At 39.6% G+C, this 22,087-nt stretch overlaps 1 long non-coding RNA gene across 2 annotated transcripts; it reads right to left on the bottom strand.

Moving 5' to 3' along the window:
• Positions 1 to 5,454: 5,454 nt before the first annotated feature.
• Positions 5,455 to 20,727, bottom strand: LOC311578166. Of its 2 annotated transcripts, none has more exons than XR_014772779.1 (5): positions 20,651 to 20,727; positions 14,900 to 15,004; positions 10,392 to 10,551; positions 7,247 to 7,308; positions 5,455 to 5,903 (listed from the first exon to the last, which is right to left on the bottom strand). It is a non-coding gene; the product is annotated as an uncharacterized lncRNA (long non-coding RNA). The 2 variants fall into 2 exon arrangements; XR_014772780.1 differs by having other exon boundaries at positions 10,392 to 10,529.
• Positions 20,728 to 22,087: the final 1,360 nt, after the last annotated feature.

Genomic DNA, 22,087 nt, shown 5'->3' with positions numbered 1-22,087 from the left:
CAAGGTTCAAGTTAAGTAACCAGCAGATGCTAAGTAAGTTAGCATCTGAAGAGGGCTCATATTCATTGATGATACCGTCTTGCTCTATTCTCTGTCTATGGAAGAAAAAGCAAGGTCTCTCTGGGACTTCTTTTTTTCAAATGTCTATGTATTCTTTATTTACTTATTGGAGGAACATGTGTGCAAAAGCAGGAGTTGGAGGGGGGCAGAGGACAACTTTCAGGAGTCATTTTTGCCTCCCATCCTGGTGAGGCTGGGTCTCTTCTGAGGCCTCTCTCATGAGAACATGAATCTCAATTGTAAAAGACACTATCATGAATTAATCATCTCACCCAAGTTTCACAGCTCTCTGCAAACTGGTAAAATGTATGTTTAGGAAACTGAGAGTAAGACATCAATCCATATGTTTCAAGAAGTTAGAAGAACAAATTGAATTCTAAATTTAAAAAATTAAAGGTAAATAGAATCAGAATGGCAAACACCCTTGTAAAGACAATAAAAATCCTAAATTTAGTTCTTTGAAAAGGTTGATTAAATTTCTAATCCAGTTATAGAAATTATTCAAGAAAAAAATTGATAAAACTTACAAGTAACTAAAGTTTTGATATAAAAGGACAGTTGTCACTCCCTCAGACATCCAAGACATAAAGAATGGACTATAAATAATATATAAAATAAAGCACATTTAAATTATAATTAGTTGAAACAATTTTAATGTTTCAGACATTACATTTATATCAAAATAATTTTATTTTTGTTAAAGATGTTGAAACCATGATTAAAAATATGCTCTGGTCAAACTAAAAATATCTCAAGTCTATAACAAAATGACAGCATCCAGACAGCATCATGGAACATTACAGAAAAAGCTTAAGTAAGACATTGTACTCATCTTACATGAGAACTTTACAGGAGAGGAGATTGGCCTTACACTCATCAGTGTACTTTACTCATCATTTTTGTGATGAGGCAAAAATGAACATTATAAAAAATTAAATTGGCCAATGTTACTTATTAAAGTGATATGGAAGGTGTATGGTCTATGATGAACAGCATTTCAATATTGGGTTTATTCTAGGAACGAAAGTGGAGTTTAGCAGTTTGAAATGACTATATTCTGCTATAGAATAAAGGAAAGGTGGGGTTTGACATAGGAATATGTAGGAATTGTGTCCACACAAGGTTTTTTGACCCCTGCTTTGTTCTCAGACATGTGGGCAATTGATAGCCACCATGCAAGGGATGAAAAGTACTTATCATAAATAAATTACCATTTTCAGACTTACTTTCATTACAGCTGAGCATAATTACAAGTAAATAGCAACTTGGATTCTGAAATAACTGTGGTGTGTCTACATTTCTTAGGGAGCAAGGTTTACACTTTTGGAATCATGGCAGTGTATTAAGATAGGTCTATTTTGGCTGGAGCCAACATTATTAAAAATGTAATCCTATGTCTCCCCTGCAGTAGGCTGGGTTATAAACCTCTTAATATTGGTGACCTCATCAGAAAGTAGCACCATGAAAATGAGCAATGAATTAGATAGAGCAGGCCACAGGGTAGTTGGTTCTGCCTTAGTGAGAAAGTTCTAGAGAAGCAACAGCTAATGTAGTCATTTTGCCCTATAAAAAAAAAAAAAGACAGGTTTCCATCCTCTATGCATAATATAGAGTCTAGATTGGCCTCTTTCAGTCACTGAAGATAAACCAAACCAGCAACTATGCTGGAATGCTGCTGTTCCCATTGGATGCCTTCCAAGGAGGAGAATCTTGACAGGACATAAATGCCCAGGCTTGTTATCTAATGTGGAGCATCTTGGAGACGGCCTTGCACCAATTTGACTTGATTGCCTTTGGTAGGAGCTGAGCCTACCTTGGGGTAGGATAAATAATCAGGAAAAATTTTTACATTTATCTGTAGATACAGAACACGTGTCTCTTTCTCTGTTTTCAATGCATTTGTTTCTCTGTAATTTTTGTAGCGTGAGGGGTCCTTCCTTCTGGTGAGTATAGAAGATTTCATTATTCCTAGCAGGGAATATTAAAAGAGGAAGTTCGTATCAAGAATGATGTGAAAAGCACGTGGGTATATGAGTGTGTAAGATAAGTAGAAGCTTAAAGAGGAGTTAAGCTGAACCTAGAGATTATTAGCAGGTGTAGCAGGCGTTCACGCTACAGCTTAAGCTTTGATCTCTCTGAACAGCACTCTGAGTTCGAAACACTGGCATGGTCTGACTTCGCTTGTGTAGTGCCTTTTTGCTTCTGGTAATCAGAGCCTAGGTATTGCACAAAGGTATTCAGTGGTCCTGGGAACAGCAGAGAGGAAGAAAGGAAATGTTGGACTTCATGCGAAAACTAGTTAATTGTTTCTTCTGTCCATTCTTACTCCCGCCACAGCAGCGGGACATTTGGAGACAGAACAAGATACGGAGACGATGCTTAAAGGCTACCACAATAGCAGGGAGTTTTGAGAAAGTAGCCTGACTACCACTGACGCGACAAGGACACAGCTGGGCAAAGAGTCCCCAAATTGTCCCTTCCTCACCTCACTTTCAAGACCGGATTTCCAGGTCTTCTTTGCAGTTAGTACTGTAGGTTGGATTTGTCCAATCCTACCCATGCAACTGCCATGCCTTCTTACATGCTCCACTTTCTGTCTTCTATGTGGAGCTGGATGTATTGGGGCAACTTTGAACCAGTGACATGATGTGGGGTCAAGGCAGTAAGTCTCAGAGTTTCTAATTGCTGAATCACTTGACTTCCAATCAGGAATGTCCGTACTTGACATGGTGTCACTAACCCACCGTGGTCAGTAAATGTGCCAAAGGAACAGCATCATCTACCTGCCCTGATTGATAGATGAAAAGACACTTTTTAAATTGCCTTTAGTTTTTATTTTAGTTTACATGTATGACAGAGCGTTTTGCCTGCATGTGTGCCTGTGTACCACATGGAAGACTGGTGCCCTTGGAGGCCAGAAGAGGGCATCAGATAGATTCCCGGTCACTGGGGCCACCATGTGAGTGCTGGGCATCAAACCCAAGTCCCCCAGAGAAGCAACCATTGCTCTTAACTTCTAAACCACGTCATGAGTCACTGGAGTACTGTTTTAATAATACTTTCTCAACCTGAGAAAATTATTCAATTACTTCTATGACAAGAAAAGAAAATTCAGTAATTATTTAAAGTAGACCTAATCATTTTATAGAGCTTTTGTTTAGGTTTTACATGTATTTATTTATTTTAGTGTGTGTGTGTGTGTGTGTGTGTGTGTGTGTGTGTGTGTGTGTGCTGTGCACCTGTGTGCACCGGTGTATGTGGATGCCTGAAGTCAGTACCAGGCATCTTCCTCCCTCATTTCTACATCTCATTTTTTGATACAGCCTTTTTACTGAACCTGGACCTAATTTACAGGTTTGACTAGCGGTCATCAAACCCAGGGATCCTCCTGTCTCCACATCCCCAGCACTGAGATTGCAGGTTCACAGTGCTGTGCCAGGGTTCTATATGGCTGCTGGAAACTCTACCCTATTTTTTATGGTTGCACAGCAAGAACTTTATCAATTGGCCATCTCCTCAACTCTTTTTTAGGTAATTTTTATAAACAGCGCCTTGTTTTACTTAAAAATGAAATAACTATAAATATAAGGAGACGTAATTAGTTAATTGCTATATTACATTAATGTAGTTTTTAGAGGGAGAGAAAACATACCCACACACTGATCTATTATAATAATAAATAAAGGTGTAGTTTCCATTTTGACTTCAACTTTATACACATTCCGAATATTTTGTCAAAATTAATTTTCTTCACAAATTTATGTTCAGCAAACAACATAGGATTTTATTTTGTCCATCTGTTCTGTGGTATTTTGCTGAAGAAAAAAATTTTTCGACTCTGATGTCACAAAATATCTTTTATAGTAAACAAGATGTGTACAAACTGTGGGGGAAAATGCAAACTGAAGTCCAAAACTGGTACAATTTTATTAAAAGTACATTTTGCAATAGATTCTAAAAAAAACCATATGGGTTTTTACCTCTTCATTTCTATTTTATTTTATTTTATTTCATGGGTATTAATTCTAGTCGCTTCCAAATATTTCCAGAGTAAAATAGTTCCTTGACAACACTTGTACCAGAAACCCCACCATACGTTCCTATAGCATTAGCTTGTGCTTGCAAACCACTGTGAAGATCTGGGAGAAGCTGGCCAGTGTGCTCAAGCACCCTGCTCTCACTCCTCACAGCATAAACCCGGCATCTTGGTTATTTCTCTAGGTATTTTCCTTTTCTGTGTAGCTGTCCGGCGCCTTTCACCTTACACGGTTAGTAAGCTTCGCCGCTGTGCTCAGGCGGCAATCTTTAGTTGTTTGTTTATTACAAGTTTAAGTGTTTTTCTGCTGTATCATGAACTCACTCCTGGGGGTTTGCAAGTGGTTTTCCTCCTGCTTTCCCTTGGCTGTACCCGTATACCAAAACCAAAACAAAAACAAAACATGATCAAATAATTGTAATGCAGAAAACAGAACTCACGTAGAGCTTTCTTGCCTGAACGCAGAGCTACACGGCAACCTGGGAGTGGGAGCTATGCATTGAACTGAGTGAGCTTGAGGGATTCTAAGCCAGAAACAACGTCCTCTTGCAGCGAAGCAATCGCTCTGCGTTTGGGAGTTTCCTCGGTTAATACCCACGAAGAACCCTCTCTTCACAGAATAATGGCTACGCGTGCCAACATGAAGCTCCCTCCGTTTTCTTGAAACTCAGGTGAAATCGCAGCAAAAGCACAGAGAAATAGGGTTTTGTTTTGTTTTTTTATTTAATAGTTTTAGAACAGAAAAGTAGTTTTCTCGTTGTTAATACATGAATTTCTGGGCATAGTAACAATTTAAAGGCTGATTAACTTTCATTCATTTTCATTAGGATCTTTAATTCGCTGTGGATGTTAGCACCCGCTTGCTGTCCAGGTCAGTGAGGACCGATATATTCCACCTTTTCTCAGTTCGGCTGGAAGAGCATCTACCACAAGCTCCCTGAAGTAAGTCTTGCACCCTTCACAAGCTCAGGGCGAGCATACGGCTCAAGGAGGCTGCTAACACTTTTATTTATGCTTTTATGATTTAATCAATAGTTTTATCAAAATTCTGTCACTGTGTCATTCCCCAACAATCCTAGCTTCAGTATTTCCCTGAGAAAAATAACATTTTCCTAAATCCTGTTTTTATGGCACATATAACATCTAACAAGGGATGTCGGCTGTTTCCCATAAACCAAGCCCTGTTCCCACACAGCTGCTGGTCTCAAAAGCCTAACCCAGACACAGTAGAGATAAAACTTCCCTCCCTGCTCAGATACGGAGAACACACTTCAGACCGAGAAACAAGAGCTGCCATCTTGATTTCCTTCCAGCGTTTCTCAACCTTCCTAACGCTCTGACCCTTTGCTACAGTTCCTAGTATAGTGGTGACCCTGCCCCCCCCCCCCCGCCCCTAGCCACCACTTCGTTTCTTCATAACTGTAACTTCGCTACTGTTGTGAGTCGTAATGTACATATCTGTGTTTTCCTATGGACTTAGGTGACCCGACCCGTGTAAAAGGGTCCTATGGCCTTCAAAGGGGTCGGGACCCACATGCTGAGAAACGCTGACTTAGACCCTAAGCCAACATGTCTTCAAGGAAAAGAAAATCAGAAACGTACGTAGTTGGGTTGGGAGAGTGGCCCAGCAAGATGAGCTGTGGTGGGGAGACTTGGCTGGGGGTGGGCTCTGGGTCGAAGTTGTCGCGGGGTTGGGGGGTGAGGTGGGGACACATGACGACAAGGTGAAGTAGAAGCTAAAATGCAGGTTCGACTGTGTGGTGGGAGTTGAACTCTTGTCCCATAGAATCCCTTTGGAAATATTGTTCTGAAGAAGATAGTAAAAAAAAAAATTATATATATATAACAACAACAACAACAACAAAAAACCTCTCCTGACTTGTAATTTCACTTTTAGTTTCTTCTGTTTCCAAAAACCCCACCCAGGCACTACCAGCCTCAGTTAATCTCCTGAAAATAAAATACTTTGTCAGTTGTTTCCAGCCTTGCTCTTTCGACCGTCAGGTTTGCTTGCCAGCTCCTTAACTATGATTATATTGATCCATGAATCAACGCTCAGCATAGGCCCTAGACCTTGAGCTGTTCACCTCATAGCTCATTTTGACAGATTTATTTAAGGAGGCGTTTTGTTGTGTTTCGTTTTAAGCCAGCTTTGCTGCCTTTTCCAGTTAAGAATATCTTCAGCTTCAAGGCCAAACTCATAGGCTTCTATAGTGGCCTCCTGGAATTGATCTCCATGTAAATCAGCCCTAGTGCCAAGGCAAAGCCAATCTCCTGGTGAAAGAGCCTACTGCCAAAACGCAGTGTGGTGTGACTGCCATCTGCTGGCAGGGCCCTGGCATTACAGGATGGGCTACCATACACTTTGTGGCCCACTAATACAAAACTTAAGCTTTTTTAAAAAAGAGAAATAAAGACCGGGTTTGGTCATAAGCTTTGTCCATATTCAGCACTAAAAGCCCCACGCTTTTTTTTGTGGAAAAGGTACAGAGGGTTAATAGTTAGGTTTTGGTTTGTGGCGGGTTTTCAAACTCTAAAGCCAGTGAAGAGACAGGGTTGTTGACTACTAACCTATTTTCACCACTACCAAGTTCCCTCAACAAAACCTGTCATCATAAGCCGACATGTAATACCAATGCCATGAGCTCCTGCGCTGTGAAGACCGCCAAGAGCTGAAACACTTGGCATCCTTCTTTGTCAACCATCATTCTAAATCTGTTTTCCTTAAGAGAAAAGACTGTGTTTCTTAGAACTCAAATGATAAAACATTAAGCACTGGAATTTAGAAGATGAGAGATTTTTTTTTCTTATTGTACAAGGCACTCCTCCATGCTTAATGGTAAGAAGTAAGCATCACTCTTGCATCTAGTATACTCTTGATATCAGAGCCAAGCACGTGCCCCTTCGTGACTCCTTTTCTTCCAACGTGTATATCTAGGCTTTGTGGGTCCTCGCAGTTGGCAGCCAAGCTCCCAATGACTCTACTTGATGCTTCCACTCATTTCTAAGTCTAAGAATGAGAGCTTTTATTCTTCTGAATAGCGTGCGACAGAGAGGAGTGTTCCCCCGACACACACACACACACACACACACACACACACACACACACACTATGGTAAGATGAAGCCAAACTTCTCGAAAGAGCCTTACCCATACTAGAAGCAGCGAATCCAACCCAGAGTTCCAGTTCCATGAAGAATCACCCAAGGTTTCTGCATTAAAGGACACGGGAACTAAGATCTTATGATCTTAGAAAAATCAAAAGTATGCTTCACATTTTATGAGATCAAACTTATGAAACAAATGACATCATTTCTCCCATCCCCAACATATACCCACAACCTTTGCCATCTTAATAAAGGGCCACACATCTGTTTAGCTAGTCCAGTCCTAGAGACCCAGTTCCTCCTACACACCCAAGCACTTGGCAACCCTGCCTCAAAAATGAAATCTATGCCCTGTCTGCATCTACAGACACCTCCTTAGCCCATGTGCCGTCCATCACTCCTTGTGAACAGTGGCAATGGCCAGCTAAGTGGTCCCTGGATCCATTCTTTTATCCGAGCTTTTAATTCTCAGAATTGTAAATGGAGTAGCCTTTCTAAGTTGAGATCTCTACTAATGACCTGGAGAATAAAACCAAACCTCGAGGCATGGTTTACAAGCCTTTCTATGACCTGACGTCATTTACTTATGTATCTTTGTTTATTGCTTTCAGTGTCTTCCAGCTGCTCAGCCCTTATTCACCAACACTGATAACTAGTGCCCTAGAATTCTGCTCCCATTCAGGAGTCTTTAGGTCTTATTTATCTCCTGGGTACCAGATTTCTGCCGCCAAGCTATTTCCTCCCATTCAGTTCTCAGAGAAAATAACGTCACCTCATCTTGGTGCATCTTCCTTGCTATTCTGTTGAAATCAGCCTCCTTTTTCAACTACCAAAACCAACCAACCAACCAACCAAACAACAACAACAAAACCCTACAAAACTACCATTGGACTTGCCTCATAGCAGACGTATCAGAAATTAACTTGGTACTTATTTTTTTTTAACTCTTTTTTTTTCATTCTGCCATGAGAAGGCAAAAACCAGGAGAAGAGAGACCTTCAACATCATGTTATCCATGGCTACATCAAGCCTGGTACATAATAAATATTTTAGTAGATGGTGAGTAAGTTTATCTGCTTACACACTAAGAATCACAGTACATTTTCTCTTGATCACAGTTTGTTCATATTAAAGAAATGGGGACTGGAGAGATGGCTCAGGGGTTAAGAGCACTGGCTTCTCTTCCAAAGGACCTAGGCTCAATTCCCAGCAACCACCTGGTGGCTCACAACTGTGTACCACTCTGTTTCCATGGCTTCTGACACCCCCACACAGACATACATGTAAGCAAAACACCAGTGTACATAAAATAAAAAAAAATAATGACAATAAAATTATCTTTTAAAAAGACTCCTATATTTTTAAAAAGGTTGAAGGACATCTGGGTGCTTCCAGTTTCTGGCTATAATCTGTTTCCCCTTTTGATTAGGATTTGAGCATCCTCCCTTGGATCTGCCTTGACTCTTAGCTTCTTTGGGTCTGTGAATTGTAGTATGGTTCTCTTGTGCTATACAGCTAATATCTGCTTATAAGTGAGTACACACCCTGTGTGTCTTTCTTGGTCTGGGCTAACTCACCCAGGATGATCTTTTCTAGTTCCACTCATTTGCCTGAAATTTTCCTAGTTTTGATAGCTGAGTAGTATTCCATTGTGTAAATGAGCCACATTTTCTCTATCCGTTCTTCAGTCAGTTGAGGGGCATCTAGGCTGGTTCCAGTTTCTGGCTGTTATGAGTAAAGTTGCAATGAGCACAGTTGAACAAGTGTCCTTGCTGTATGGTGGAGCATCTTTTGAGTGTATCCCTCATGTCGCTGCCTTGCCAGGACGCTGTGAAAAAGGAAGTACACAGTCCTGACGGAACTCAAAATGCTGGGGCGGGTTGCAGGGGGAACAAGGGAGAGACAGAGGTGAGGGACCTGAAAAGGAGAGGAGGGAGGGGGGGCTACAGTTGAGATGTAAAATGAATAACTAAATAAAAAAAAATCTTGATGTTAAAAAAAAAATAAAAAGCTTTGTTTAGTACTCCTCTTTCATTGGATAGCCCATAACATTCTGAGCTTGGCTACCAACAACTGAATGGTTGGCCTATGCAGTGTTAGATCCTCAGAAAGGATTTATATGAAACCAGCCAGTTAAGAATAGTGGTTGAGGAAGAACATTTGGAAAGGAGTATGAAGAAGGCCAGAAAGGCAAAGTGAGACACTAAGCAAGGCTTCAAGAAAACGGCCTGTAGGGGGAGCTCTGGAGTAGAAATTAACCACATCTTCGGAATCTGAGGCTAGGAACGAGGGTTCCATAATCATGGAGGGCTTGGAGAAGAACTACCAGTGGGGTACAAATGCTCAGACTCTGCTTGTCAGCGGGCAACTCTAATAAATCACCTCCATCTTTCCAGAGCATCCTGACGAGTTTATGTAGATCAAGGACAGTAAGCATGAGTGTAAGTGAGTGCCCTTGTAAGTTACTTCTCAGAGAGTTTATGTCCAAGAGGAATTGGGAAATAGATGGTTATTTATTATTCATTTCTTAAAGAAATATATATATATATCACATAGATATATTCAATACCACATGTATATATATGAAAATTTAAAATTAAAAAATATGAAAATTTTCATATATATATATGAAAATTTGAAAACAAAATGGAAAATTTTAAATAGTAAACACTAGGCAATTGATCCAAAAGAACACAGAAAACACACTGGTACCCAGATGACGATAATATGATGCTTGATTTCCACCTGTGAATATGTTTGTAAGTTTGCCTTTGTTGTCTCTTGGGCATTGGGCTAGTCACAGAAAAAACAGCACCACTGAGTCCTGACCCCCCCTCGTGTGGGAGGCCCAAACAGTTTTAATCTCATTGAGAATAAGGAAAACAAGTTCTGCTACCATACTAATAAATGGGTTCAGTTGTCTAAAATATTTCCCTTTCCATTGAGGAAGTCTACAAAGAGCTATGGGGATTGCTTTGTGTTTGTCAGCATGCTTTGTCAGAAAAATTTCCTATTAGAGAGAAAAAATGGAGCTTGGTTAGTGTAAAGCAGTGGTTCTTAACCTTCCTGATGCTGAAACCCTTTAACACAGTTCCTCGTGCTGTGGTGACCCCCCAACCATAAAATTACTTCCATGGCTACTTCATAACTGTAATTTTTGCTCCTGTTATGAATCATAATGTAAATACCTGTGTCTTCTGATGGCCTCGGACAACTGCTCTGAATGGGTTGTTTGACCAGCTGGAGCTAATTCTGATGTCTGATTCCGCTTCAGAGAAATGGGAGCAACATCTTCTCCGCTAGGTTTGCACCACTGCTGGTAAGACCTGATTAGGAGGCCAGGACAACCTTTGAGTAAACATGAGAGTTTGGTTGTGGGATAAACCAAGAAACAGGATCAAGCTGCAAACTGCTGGAGGTGGTTGAAGAATGCTGGCCAGTGTGTGTGGTTTTCCCCCTGCAGAGCCTGAGGTAGCTCTTTGTACACATGCACATATGCACACAGTGACCCTACCAGCTCCTTACCGAAGACAGGGTGCCTTAAGATGCGAAGGTGGTCAGTCACCCCCTGCCTAAGACCAGTGCCACAGGTATTTTTGAATACCTGCAAAACATGAAACAGTGTCTGCCATTCAGTAAAAGCCTAATAAATATTATTTGTTTTCCTCCTATTACGTAGCTACTAAAAGGGAGGATTAGAGAGACTTTTAAACATCCCCAAAGTTATAAAAAATAGAGCATTCCAAAGCTAAGATCCAGCCCACAGAGTCTTCTGAGTCTAAAGGTCACGTTCTCACCCATTTTTTTTTCTGATATTAAGTACTTTAAAGTGACCCATACAAGATGCACAAGTGATGGATCAATGACAGAGGATAGAAACACACAGACATAGGCAGAGATTGGCACAGGTAGAATTATTTTTAGTAATTGATTCACAAATTGTGGGGTCTGTAAAATCTAAAATCTATAAGTCAGAACAGCAGCCTTGGAAAATCTGGTAACGCTGACTTGCAGTGTGAGGGCTAAGGCAGTCTGGAGACAGAATTAGTTTGCCTTAGAGAGGCCTCGGACTCTTTGTTCTTAAGGTCTTTACTCTTTCTTCTTAAGGTCTTTAACGGTTCAAGTCCATCTAAATTATGAGGGTAATTTGATTCTCTCAAAGTCTACTGACTTAAGTGTTAGTCATCCTTTTCAATTGATGTTTTTCTATTGTGGTAGAAAATATACATAATAATAATTTACCGTCTAACTGACGTAAGACATAGTTCGGTGTTAAATATATTCAGATTTTTGTGCAATCAGAAATCTTTTCATCTTGAAACATCGAAGCATTAAAAATACCTTCACAACAGCATCTAGGTCCTAACTGCTTAAATCATGGCTCACAACCCCCATAGGAGATGGCAAACTGAATGTGGGGGCTTCGAAATGTGGCAATAATAAAAGGCTTCTGACTACACAGTGATGAAATACTTACTCAACAGCAATATTCAATGAGTCTGAGGTGTTTATAGCAGCCCACAGCTTCACTGAAGCTGTGATTCAAAAAAAATAATAATACAAACACCAGCAGCACACCCTAGAACACCAACAAACACCCGAATTTTCTCAGATTTGAGACTATTTTTATGTTATAAAGTGCAGTGCTTGTACTGTTTCTGCTGTAACAGAAACATATTGGTTTAGTTTTTTTTCTTAATGAGACATTTTTCCTGCCATTATTTGTTAAATTACAAGTACCAGGTTAGTGTTGCTGATATAGATGTTAGAAGCTTGATTTCTACGGTTGTTCTTGGAGTTGTTGACTTGAGTTTCATGAAGGAAGAAGACATTAAATAAATGCTGGCTTGGGATTAGGATACAATTGGCAACAATTTGTGTTATTGCCCTGCATGTACTCCAGCCATTTTGCACTATGCATTTTCATGAAATAGAGTGCTCAGCATTGACAGGTATGAAATAAAGTAAACTCTGGAAAAAATGAAACGTTTTCTATATGCTACAGTGTCTATCAGGATCTAATTTTTATATAAGAATATAAACAACCATATCTGTCTCATTAGCATACAATTTGCTTTCTTTAATAGAGTCATGTGTTTACAAAAAGTTGTTTCAAAGTAAATTTCCTTATAACGTATCACCCTTAGTGTTCAGTCTGTATGCCTATTTTACAGACCTATGTTATCTTGGGTGCAAGGAGATTGCCAAGTAGGTGAAGTTCACAAAACCTGATGTAGGTAACTATGTGACGAAACAATAGGAGACTGTAGGCCACCTAAGTAGACACACAAACAGTTAATCATCATGTGAGACAACGTTCAAAGAAGATACAAAAATGTGCCAACTGCAGTGAGTGAAATAGCTTTACTATAATTACAAAGCATGCCTAATGATGCCAGCATACTGTTCAGTTCATCCAACATTGCCATTCAGAGTTGATGGGCAAGCTGCCAAAGTGGCTTACAGTTTGACTTAACCCATTAACAAAGGAAACCATAGAAAAGTGAAGAAAGAGAAAGTAGGGTTTTAAGAGGAAAAACACAATCCCTGTACATAAGAATTGTTTATAAACTGTTGCGAAGATATCCTGTGCATCTTTAATTGCTATTCATCGATGAGGGTGAATAGGCCCTTATAGCTATCGCAGATACACAAAATCAAATTCTATCACGATCCACCACCATTCTCTTTGTTTTTAACGTAAGCGGTTAAGGTTAAATTCATGAATTTTCTTCCCGCACAATCTTTGGAGATTCCTTTTATACTCTTGTCTGTGACAGAACAAAAGAACAAATTGAATTAGGCAACACCATGCAATTAAGGGTACTGGGTGCCTCACAGTCCCTCGTTTATCTTCTGAGCGTTTGAACATTTTGAGGTTTCGTAAGCTAAAAAGCTGAAAATTGCTTATACGGGAGATTCCAAAGACATCGGAATCTACAGGCTTGGAAACCAAAGGAACAAAACTGCTTTGGAGTGCTCTACTGCCCAGCAGGGCTGACTGCTGCTTCTGATGTTCTCACACCAGTGAAATCTCTCAATCTTGGGGCTACAGAGGTGATGTTTTGCAAAGTCCTCATGAAGCTTAGGGTGTTGGTGGAAGAGAAGAAGCATGTGACACTGACAACCACATCAAGGCGTGAAATTGCCTCAGGCAACATAATAATTTGGCAGCCCTTCAAGCCAGTGTTTCTAAAATAGGTTTAAACATATGTTTGGAAATTCTACACTATGCAGAAAGAAAGGGTGCCATGGTACCAACCAAAGTTCTTTTTTTTTTTAAGGCAATTTTTATTTTTATTTATTTTTTAATATATTTTATTGATTTATTCATATTACATCTCAATTGTTATCCCATCCCTTGTATCCTCTCATTCCTCTCTCCCCCCACCCCCATTTTCCCCTTACTCCCTTCCCCTGTGACTGTGACTGAGGGGGACCTCTTCCCCCTGTATATGCTCATAGGGTATCAAGTCTCTTCTTGGTAACCTGATATCCTTCCTCTGAGTGCCACCAGGCCTCCCCATCCATGGGACATGGTCAAATATGAGGCACCAGAGTATGTGTGAAAGTCAGACTCCACTCTCCACTCAACTGTGGAGAATGTCCTGTCCATTGGGTAGATCTGGGTAGGGGTTCGAAGTTTACTGCATGTTTTGTCCTTGGCTGGTGCCATAGTTTGAGCAAGACCTACGAGCATGCATGCATCCAAAGGAAAGGCAAATGTCCTGAAATGAGCTGGACAAGATCCCTCTTCACTAAAGGAAGTACAAATTATCACCTGTTTTTCAGTTAAATATTCTGCCAAATGGCTTAACAATTGCTCCTCAATTACATTTCTTTCCTTTGTTTTTTTTTTTAGAAGAACTCTGATATATTGCATTTTTCTCCATTTAATTATCTTCCCTTGGTTGATTCATTAACCCAGAATAATCAGGGCTAGATCAAAGGAACATAAGATCTCAGAGACTTATATAATACGTGATCTATAGTCGATATTTAATCTTAAGTGATTGGGGTTTTTTAAAATATAGTGTGGGCTATGACTTTGCAGTTGAAACATTGAGTTTGGGTCTGTTGATTGGGACTGAAAGAGGCTTTGCAGTAGGAGGATATAGCTAAGAATGAACCCTTCAGGGAAAACCATGAGCCTCCCAGAGGATGGGTGAAAACTTCATAATATTCACATTGGGTCAGAGGTGCCAACTTGTTCAATGGGGGACAAATAACTTAGCCACATCCCTCTTTATCAGGCTGTTAAACTCACCCCAACACAAGGAAACCTGGGAAACCAAGACTAGAGTTGCCACAGGCCCTAAATAAAAGTGAGCCAGTGAGTGCAGAGAAAAATGCATGAATTGCACTAAAAGCACTTTCTATCCTCTACCAACCTTCTGGACAGCAAGTGATGCTGCTGATGCTTCACTTCTACCTGCCAGTCTTGTTCGTGGACCTGTTTTTGGCTCACCATGGCCCCTAGTCATACACGGAAGAGAATGCTGGGAGCGGCAATTGCAGATTAGCTAAATGGACTTGATACCAGCTTATCACGTGAATCGGTACTCTTCTTGCCTGAGCTGTCTAATGAGTTCAACTATTAGGAAAATGGGAAACTTGTGGTGTCAGGAAATAAGAGAAAAGATCTGAGAGAAGTCATCACTGAAAATGACCCGAGTCAGCCTTTTGCATTACTTACAAGTGAGAAATATGGGACCGAAACACCTGGAAACTTCCCCTGGTTGGCATAATTTCCTGGTGTCAGTAAAAGAAAGCACAGTAGATCTATCTTCTGATCCACTTTCTGTAAATATAAAAAAGGTCTATGAAACAGACGTTTACAGGCAAAGCTACCTTCGCCTGGTCAGCTCAACATTATATCTTTTTCATGATCATGATCCAAATGAGAATTCATCTGACAGCAACACACAGAATTTTTCTTCTATTTTAATTTGTGTTAAAAGTTTAGCTAACTTTAATCTAAAAATAAACTGCATAAATTTGGAATTTTCTACCAGTCCAATAACAAAGAGGTGCATTGGGGAGTATTAAGAACACAGTCAATTATGAAGTTTGTGATGCTTAATATATTTACAATCACTGTCCTTACATCATGTTCCCCAACTTATTAGATGACTTCATTTTCTTTAAAGTAGAAACCAGTATGTCTTTGGTGCATATACTAAGTACAGTGGGACAACCGTGCTTGGTTTGATAAAAGATAACATTAATATGATCATTGATCACTAGAATTACTTATAGCAACTGATTGCCAAGAATATATCACACCTTTAGAACTGCAGGTTGTGATGCCATATTTATCACAACATTGAGGGAGCTGTTAACACAAATATCAAACAGGACAGTAAGTGTGTATCTTAGTGATTGTTTTGCTTATATCCATTTATTTTCTTTCTATTGTTCAGGTTCCTCTTCAGAATGCCAGAAGAGGAAGGCAGGAGGACCAGTACTTCAAGGTCAACTTCAGCCACACAGTGAGGTCAAGGCCAGCCTGAGCCAGATGAGGTGCTGCTCCCCACTTCCCCACCAAACAAACAAAAAACAACAAACACCACTGGGGGGAAATTTAGGTCATGTGCCTCAAACAGCAGCTTGTCATCAACTGGTCTTGGCCACTGTGCCTGGCCCTTCAACAAAGGAAAAGTTACTTCTGAAGTGGTTGTGTCCTGTCATTGACACTCAGCACACTTTGCATTCATTACACAGATAAAAATCTAGTCTTATGTTTAGAATGGAGCTCATCCAGGTCCTACACATTTTTAAATCCACAGAGTTTTCAGGGTTTCTGGAGATCTCCATCCAGTGTCCTGAACGCCATTGACAAACACCAGTTGCCCTCAGCTTTGGGTCACTCATCTCTTCTCCAGGCTTTGTTACTCTTTTACACTCCCCTCTGTTCTTTCAACAATACTAAACTTTAGAGCTCCATTTAGACCCATATCAGTTTGCTAACCAAAAGGATGAAAGGGTTGTTTTGTTCTGTTGTCTGTCCATTGCATGTGAGATCTCAGCTGATTTCAATCACCAAGGTTGCTAAGGAATGGAGTACACACCATATTGAACATTGTACATTTGTGCTGTGAGCAAAAAGAGCTCCCTTGGCATCTTATAGCAGCATTTAAGTGGTTTACCTAAACATAGCCTAAAGCAGCTGAAATAGGTTTTTCTGACTCACTGGCCAGAGTGGCCATATGCATTATTCAACCACAAAAGAGCCTGGAAGTACACTTTAACCAAAAGAGAAGAAACCAGAGATACATAAGGACATCCCCTGACAGCTAAGACAGAATCCCAGTTTTTCCAAATAGCAGTGTTTTTCTATAATTTAAAAACTATAACCTGTATACTGGCTAGTCTTGAATCAACTTGACACAAGCTAGAATCGTCAGAGGGGAAGGAGCCTGCATTGAGGAAATACCTCCATGAGATCCAGCTGGAAGGCATTTTCTCAATTAGTGATCAATGGGGGAGGGCCCAGGCCTTTTGGGTGGTGCTATAAAAAAAAGCAACTGAGCAAGTCATGGGGCACAAGCCAGTAAGCAGTGTCCCTCCATGGCCTCTGCATCAGCTCCTGCCTCCAGCATCCTGCCCTGTTTGAGTTTCTGTCCTGACTTACTTTGGTGATGAGCAGCAAGGTGGAAATGTAAGCTGAATAAATGTTTTCCTCCTCAGCTTGCTTTTTGTTCCTGATGTTTCATCCCAGCAATAGAAACCCTAACTAAGACACCTTAAAAAGATTGTACCTTATTCTCTGTGAAGAAACTTTGCATTGTAGAGCACAGGACGTAGTCATTATCTGAAATGATCCCAAAATCAGGTAAGCTCATGGCGTATTGATTAAAAACCTTAGCTGTAAGTAAATTTAGCTTTAGGATAGCTTCTTCCTTTTTTCTCACTGCATTATGGATTGAAACCAGAGCTTCATACAGACTTGGCAAGCATTCTCCCACTGAGCCATATCTCCAACCCTACTTTCAGGATGGCCTTGAAATTGTTCTGTAGCCCAATATAAATTTGCAGTCTTCCTGTCTCAGCCTTCTGGGTAGCTGGAATGACACACCAGTACCACCAGGGCCATTTCGAACAGCCAACTGCCATTGTATCTGTCCTAGTTTGCTTGCTATTGTTATAATAAGTACTGTGATCCAAAAGCAACTTGTGGAAGGAAGGGCTTTATGTGGCTTACAGTTTCACATCACTGACCATCACTGAGAAAAATCAGGACAGGCACTCAGGACAGGAACTCAGAGGCAGGAGCTAAAGCACAGATAATACAGAAGACTGCTTAATGGCTTGCTTTCCATGGTTTGCTCTGTGTCCTTTCTTATAGAGCCAAGACCCACTTGACAAGTGATGGTACCATTCCGAGTGGGCTAGGCTCCCCCATATCAATAAGTGACCAAGAAAATACTTCACACACGTGCCCACGGGCCAACCACATAAAGCGGTGCCTCAATGGACATTACCTCTTGCAAAGTAAGTCTAGGTTTGTGTCAAGTTGACAAAAGCTACACCATCCCACATGTGCAATGTTTGCACCCAAACACATCACCTTATGCCGTATCCTTTTCATTTCTTCTCCTTACGATCATATGCTAACACCACAATATAAAACGCGGCCCAATGTTTAAAAATTCCATAGTCTTTAAAAAACTCTTCAACACTTAAGATTTCAGGACCTCCTTTAATATGGAAAGTCTCCTAACTAAGCTCCTATATAATCAGAAACAGGTCACATACTATCTTACTCCAAGGCAGAAGAAGCAAATCACAGTTAGAGTAAAATCAGAGGAAATAACACACAGCAGTATAAATCAAATTCCATGAGCTCAATGTCCTGAATCTGCAATTTACAATCTTCTGGGCTTGGGCAAAATCCTGGAAATTACACTCAGGGTAGACTAACATGCTCACCCCCTTCAAAGTCCTCAGCTTAGCCAAGATCAAAATGAAGACAGTTTGCAATCACAGAGCTCTGTAAGAGGCCAAGAGGGTCAGCAAATTGCCTCTTTGAAAATGTATCTAGATTTGCAAAAATGAGAATTGCCCATCCTACTTAATTTAGGTAGAAGCAAACTGTGTTTTGTTCTTGCAGCATGTTTACTGTCTAAATCTGTACTTATAGCAACCTTTAATCACAAATAAGTTAAACTTAAATAGAGTTGAAACTAAAATTTAAACTTTAGTTCATTATTTATGCTGTCCCCATTTTGGTGTGGGGGTGCACAAACATCCAGCAGCTATTCTATAGACACTGCACAAACCCAAGGTAGAAAGGTTTATCTAGCACTTCTGACTCTATCATCTTTGCTTCTGGAACTAGTTCGGTGAATGTTCACCATTTGCTAAAGTCATAATTTCAGAAAAGCACTCTGACATTCAAGATCTCAAGGAACTAGGTAGAAGTGTATGGCTATAGTAACTTAACATTCTAACTTAAGGGAGGATGTGCTTCAGCATTAGTTGCAGGTTCAAAGTCAAGGCCATCACAGCTAGAAAAGGAAAGAGCAGCATGAGGAATTCACTTCTACGCCCCCTGCCCCATACTCTATAGTTCAGGGATCTATCATTGTTACATGTTTTTTGTCAAACTATTTATTATTATTATTTATTTATTAATAATTTTCTTATTTTTTGAGATTACAATAGAATTATATCATATTACCTTCACCAATCCCTTCAAGGTATCCCTCTTTGTCTTGTTCAATTTAAGGACTCTTTAATTGTCGTTACACACATATATAGTATAAACACATGTGTACAAGCTCTTCAGTTATATTTACTTCAGTATATATAATACTACAGAGAGTCTGGACCAGTTATTATAACTAAACTATGAGAACTTACTCTTACTCTCCGTACCCAAATGTTTCTATAAAATTAGGAGCATTTTAGACCAGTCAATAAAAACAAAGAAGTGGGTTGGTTTGATCTTTGCATGAAAGATGAATTGGTGGGTACTGCTTCCCTTAACAAAATTACATCTTCAGATAGCCATTCTTCAGAATAAGGTCATTTTTACGCATTCCAGGTGTTTATGTCTAGACATGATTCACAAGGCTTTAGTTGACTTCCACTTTTTAAGCTTTCTTAACATTAAGAAAAGTTTTAGGGCCTAGATAAAACGATTCTGTAGGTAACAGAGCATCCTGTTCCTCCAGAGAACAAGAAATTGCTTCCCAGCACCCACAATAAGTAGCTCATAGCTGATTTTGGTACCTGATACTCTCTATTATCCCCTTGGGGCACACACACACACACACACACACACACACACACACACACACACACACACACACACACATACACACACACAGAATGCATGCACGCAAGTGCACAAATAAAAATAGAATCTTTTTCTTTTTTAAAGGAAAACTGAAATTGTCAGGAAATGTTTTTCTTATCAGGAGTACCAAGAAGCCTATACTTATAACTTCCTCTAATTGACACATAGTAAGAAAATTTTGTTCTGCAAATGTGTGTATTCAAGGAGAAGAATAAAATGGGCCAAAATATTGTGCTGTTCTTGAGTAGAATTGTATCACAAATAGTTAACTAGAGTCAGAAAATATGCAGTTCCTGTTCTTAAAAGAAATCGAAGATACCAAATGCTATCCTCACCTTGAAGTATTTGGATTCAGGGCTATTATAATTTAAAATAGTATGAGGATGTCTTCACTCTTATTTTCATGCAGAAAAGACTGTCTAGTTGCCAGATGCATGAGAACAAATTTGTACGGTATACATACTTAATATTCAATAAATGTTCACTATCACAAACATGTATTTACATTCTATAACAAAACACACAGTGGTTCAGAAACAATCTGACAGGCAACATATATCAACATGAGTGTTTAATTTGGTCAATGCAAACCCTAAAGTTAATTGGATACCATGCATTTGTACATTTGTTGGTTTCTTCTGCAATGTCATAATATTACCTATATATAATGTATTCTCTGTGTTGAATACACAATATACACAGTACTGTTCTCTCTCAGTACTCAATGTGCAATAAATATTAGAAAAAATTACAGCTAGAATTGATTTTGTGAAGCAGACTTCCTATACATCCAGGCAGCTTGAACAATACTGATGTGAGGACGTTCTGGAGTATTAACTGCCATAAATGCAAATATCAGGAATATATTTCACTCAGAATGAGACCTCTGCAGTGGGCCATAGGGCACCAGAAACATTTGGCAGCTCCACGGGGCTGTGAACTTACCTCGGGAAACATCTAAAAATAGCCAGGAGGCACCAGAGAAGCCCTTCCAACTCTCTCACTACCTCCCAGCAAGAAACACTATCTCCTCTGGCAATGAAGTATGCAACACGCTCCATTGCATCTTGCTATGCTCCTTTCCATCCCAATTCCAGATGAATATACATTTTCTTACATATTCTTTCTTAATTCTTTACTCACATTTCATTGACGTTTTCATTGGGAATTATTTCTGGAGTACTCAAATCTCAATTAGACTCCAGTAGGTTTTGCTATCTGTAAAGGATTTAAACAGCAAATTGTCTATGTTACTCCTTATATTATTGGGTTTCTGTTTGTTTCATCCTTGTTCCTCAATGAGTGTCAACTCATCATTGCATGCAAACTCTGCCTTATAGCCCTGTGGATATCTTAGTCAGCAATTCTTTGTCCTTTTTGAGGATTGGAGATATATCTAATCCTCCAAAAAAATTAGGGCTACACCAATGGATATGCCAACATGGATGAGGAAAAGCCCAAGAGATCTCAACCTTACACAAAGGGCTATAGGCTGAGGAATGCTGGAGACAGCCATGTAGTCTTCTCCAGTGAAGAGTACATCAATCATTTGTCCAGTGCCAAATAGTTATCGCTGAAAACATACATACAAGTAACATGGGGACTGAGCAGGTTATATTACATATAACCATATAACTTGAATATAAACATATCCTATTTACCTTATATTCATATATATGTACACAAGAAATATTAATGAAAGAAGAGGCTGTGATTTTGAAGGAAAGAATGGAGATGTGTATGGAAGAGTTTTGAGGGAGAAAAGGAAAGGGAGAAATGTTATGTTAAAATATATAAAATAAATATTTAATATTTACAATAAAATACTTAAAATATGGAACAAATAACAATATACGAACGAGACCAGGGGATTATCAAAGCTGTCTGAAGAACTTAGATTATGCCCACAGAGTGATTTATGCCCCATGATGCCTAAGTTTATTGCTCGCTGATCTCTGGCAATAATAAAGTTTCATTGGTAAAGACTGATCTTGTGTGTACAAACCCCTAAGATATCAGTCTACAGGCTCTACATAATTGAAAACAGTGGCATGTTTCCAAATCAGGGTTTAAAACAATTTTCTTCTCATCTTCAAGTACTTCTCATCAATCAAGCAAATGTCAAGAGCTGGTGGGAAGCTACATTAGGAAGTTCTCTTCCCTTAACGTACCATAGAATTCTGTGTTTGGCTCTTTGGGTTCATCGTTGGGGAAAAAAATCTGTCATTGATACATCAGGAAGCAATATTCTAATCAAGAGCAGGGGCGTCTGTTTGGCACCTCTCACCTTCTTATACTTTGGAAGCCTTTGCCAGTGACCGTTAGACTTTTTTTTTAAATGTTGCCTGTCTCAGGATCTATTTAAATGCAACTCTTCTGAACCCCATAATCACCAACTATATTTGTAAACCTTCATTTATATTCCTGTGTCTAAGCCAATGTCCCACTATTTATCTTCACTTCCATTTTAATTTTCATCTAATTAAGACTGCATGTTCACAGCCATCTTGTATTTTTGTTATATTCTTTATTTAAAGACTACTTTTGTTCCTGTTTTTCATTTCTTGGATTCAAAAGGAA

Source organism: Acomys minous (assembly GCF_964271855.1).
Source record: "Acomys minous genome assembly, chromosome: 12".
NCBI classification, from domain to species: Eukaryota; Metazoa; Chordata; class Mammalia; order Rodentia; family Muridae; genus Acomys; species Acomys minous.
The sequence above is the reverse complement of the archived record's forward strand: the minus strand, read 5'-3'. Positions and strand labels throughout refer to the sequence as shown.